This window comes from Bison bison, unplaced genomic scaffold, assembly GCF_000754665.1.
Source record: "Bison bison bison isolate TAMUID 2011002044 unplaced genomic scaffold, Bison_UMD1.0 scf7180017864492, whole genome shotgun sequence".
Classification (NCBI taxonomy): Eukaryota; Metazoa; Chordata; class Mammalia; order Artiodactyla; family Bovidae; genus Bison; species Bison bison.
The window spans coordinates 8,474,923-8,478,509 of NW_011495051.1; the positions used below are offsets into that span (position 1 = coordinate 8,474,923).

At 50.0% G+C, this 3,587-nt stretch overlaps 1 non-coding gene across 1 annotated transcript; it reads left to right on the plus strand.

Moving 5' to 3' along the window:
• Positions 1 to 620: 620 nt before the first annotated feature.
• On the plus strand, positions 621 to 693 carry TRNAD-GUC. The gene has a single exon. It is a non-coding gene; the product is annotated as a tRNA-Asp (tRNA).
• Positions 694 to 3,587: the final 2,894 nt, after the last annotated feature.

Consider the following 3,587-nt stretch of genomic DNA (forward strand, 5'->3'; position numbering starts at 1 on the left):
GCAAGGACTGTGTGTGCGAACGTGTATATCCATGTGTTTGTGTGTGTGCACTGCACACTCCATGCTTTCACAGAAGTGTGTCTCCCTCTCCATGCTACCTCACCTCTTGAGCAGGCTTTGCAAAAGGAGGGGTGGTCCCAGCTTTCTAATGCTATTGGGAAACCTCTTTCCTGCTCCATCTTCGGGGTGGGAGCCCCCTAAGATCTCATCTTTAGAAGCTCAGAAGGAAGCTGGAATCCAAAATAATAAAATAATAATTATGATAACAGCTAACACTTATTAAATGCTTATTATGTGCTGGGCACTGTTTCAAGCACACAGAATGAACTAAGGCATTTAATCAGTAATTAATGGGTGCTCACGTTACCTTCACTTTACAGATGGGGAAACCAAGGCACTGGAAAGTTAGGTCACTTGCTTAAGCTCAGACAGCTAGGGTGTGGCAGAGCTAGGACTGAACCAAGGCTCCTGAACCCACACATTTACTGTCTTGTTAAATAATCCACTCCATGGGTGTGGACAGTGCCTGTGTAGACACTAGAAGGGTTTCTAGGTAGAAACTCAGAGGAAGAACAATCCTGGTACCTTCTCTTTTGTGGTCAAGAGAAGAAAAAGGGACTTCCCTGACAGTCCAGTGGTTAAGACTCTGTACTGTCACTACTGAGGGCCCAGGTTCAATCCCTGGTCAGGGAACTAAGATCCCACAAGATGCGCGGTGTGGCAAAAAAAAAAAAAAAAAAGAGAGAGAAGAAAGAAATCAGACCCTTGTGCCCACTCTGGGGGTCTGGGGACATTGGGAGAGATGGAGATAAGACTGTAGGTAGGAGGATTTCCAGGCCACAGAAGACCTCAAGAGGTGCCCTCCCTCACTCTGTTTTCCCATCACAGTATCCAAGTACTGACTGGGGTGGGGAGTGTGCTTAGTGCCAGGCATCAGGCTGCACACTACAGGTGCTCGACTGATACATGAATCCCAAAGAAGTAAAGAAAGTCAGCTGAGTGAGAGACAAGAAACCAAAAGATGTGTACGCTCAAGAGAATGGTGGATAAAAATGCACCAGGAGGGAAGCTGAATTGGGTTTCCCAGAAGGATCCTTGGAACCACCATCTGGGGACTCTTCCCCCATCCCCTGCTAACCTTTAGGAAACTCTACATTTCCTGTCCCGTGCCAAGATTGTCTAGGGGTGCGGGAGAGTGCAGTGAGAGGTGCTGTTGGGTGACCCCAGAGGAGGGTGGGAGATGCTTGGGGGCGGGGCTCACATGAAGATTCATGGGGGAGGAGTTAAATGAGGCTGTTTGGGGGCGGGACTAAACTGAGTCCGTGGAGGCGGGGCCAAATGGTGGATGGGGCGGGACTTAGCTGGGGTGATCAGTTGGAGTTATGCTGGTCGGGTCCTTCCACTAGCTACAGTGGGCGCTACTGTGTTGTGTGTCCCAGCTTGCCCACCCAGCCTAGCGCCCAGGGCAGAGAGAGGTCTGGAAAATGGACACTCTGTCCCCTCTGAGTCTCCTCCATTGTTTCCCAGGACCTCTTTCCCCGTCATTGATGGGCCCTGGGCTCCACCAGGGGTCCTTTCTGGAAATTATGCATTTGTCCATTCAATCAACAGATATGATGAAGCACTGGAGATTCAGCTTTGAACCAAGTCATCAAGTCCCTGCCCTCCTGGGGTTGACCTTGTAGTAGGAGAGACAGACAAAAACCGAATAAATATATAATACCGTGTGAACAACTAAATCAATATATAATACAGTGCAAGTGGCATGAAGAATAATTAAACAGGGTAAAGGAGGTTAAGGGCTTCCCTTGTGGCTTAGTGGTAAAGAATCCACCTGCCAAGCAGGAGATGCAGGTTCTATCCCTGGGTGGGGTAGATCCCCTGGAGAAGGAAATGGCAACCCACTCCAGTGTTCTTGCCTGGAAAATCCCATGGGCTGAGGAGCCTGATGGGCTACAGTCCATGGGGTCACAAAAGAGTCAGACACCACTTAGTGACTAAACAACAAGGGAGGTTAAAGAATGATGGGTGGGGTGGGGAGCTGTTTCAGCAGGTGTGATAGAGACTGTGTCTCTAAGGAGGTGGTATTTGAGGCTCCCTGAGAGGTGAGAGAGATGCCTTCTGTGTCCAGGGGGAAAGCTTTCAAAGCAGGGACAGCAAATGCAAAGGCCCTGAGGTAGGAACAAGCTTGGAGTGTTTGAGGAGCAGCAAGAAGGCTGGTGTGGCTAGAGAGGAGTGAGGGAAGGAAAAGTCGAGGGGAAGATGAGGCCAGGGAAGCCAAGAAGGACCAGACCAAGTGGAAACTTGTGGGCTGTGGATAGGAGCTTGGATTTTACCCTGAGAACAGGAAAGTAATACATATCAGAGGAGTTGTCCATCCACCCAGGGTCTGGAGCTACCAGAGAGCTTGATGGCTTCAAGGCTCACCATCTTTCCTCTTGGAAAGATGCTCCCTTCCTGACCACTGGGAAGTCCTCTTTCAGATCTAGCTACATTGGGACTTCCCAGGTATTCTAGTGGTTAAGAATGTACCTGCCAATGCAGGGGACACTGGTTCAATCCCTGGTCTGGGAAGATGCCACATGCCATGGAGGGCTACTAAGCCTCAGTGCACCTCAGTTACTGCGCCTGCGTGCCCCAGAGCCTGTGCTCTACAACAAGAGAAGCCACTGTAATGAGAAGCCATTGCACCAAAACCAGAGAGTAGTCCCCACTCGTAGCAACTAGAGAAAGCCCGAGCAAAGGAATGAAGGCTCAGCAGTCAAAAAAATAAAAAAGATCTAGCTACATCTCTGGTACTGTGTGAGTTTGGGGTCCCCTCTTTCCTGGGGTCCTCACAGGATGGGACAGGAGGAATAGCTCAGTTTATACTGCATGCCTCAGGGCCTTTGCATGCGTCATTCCTTCTGCCTGGGACACTGTTCCCCTAGGTAGCTACTCAACTTCCTCCCTCCCCTTCTGCTTAAGTCACCTCCTCTGAGAGCTCTGTGTTTGTGCTGTTTTTCTTGATAGCCTTTGTCACTACATTTCCGGGATTTGTTTATTCACTTATTGGGCTTCCTAGGTGGCTTCGTGGTAAAGAATCTGCCTGCCAGGCAGAAGACATGGGTTCAGTCCCTGGGTTGGGAGGATCCCCTGGAGAAGGAAATGGCAACCCACTCCAGTGTTCTTTCCTGAGGAATCCCAGGCAGAGGAGCAGAGGAGCCTGGGCAGAGGAGCCTGTCGGGCTGCAGTCCATGAGGTCACAAAAGAGTCGGCCATGACTTAGAGACTAAACAACAACAAAACAACAAATTATTGTCTCCCCCTAGAGGGGCAACTTATCGGGGTCCGGTGATCTGTTGTATCAGTGTTTACAGCAGAGCCTGGCACGCAGTAGGATCTCAAAAAATATCTGTCGAATGAATGGATCAGTCCCTCCTCCTCTTCCCCCCACAGAGTCTCTTTCTTTCTCAAACAGTGGGACTCTTGTGCCCAGGGAAGGTCAGGGGAACAACCCTCCCCTTGGGTTATCCCATACCCATTTCAAGTCAACCATCGCTCCTGGATTGCAGGCATTAGGAAAACCCGTCTTCATCTGTGCCTAA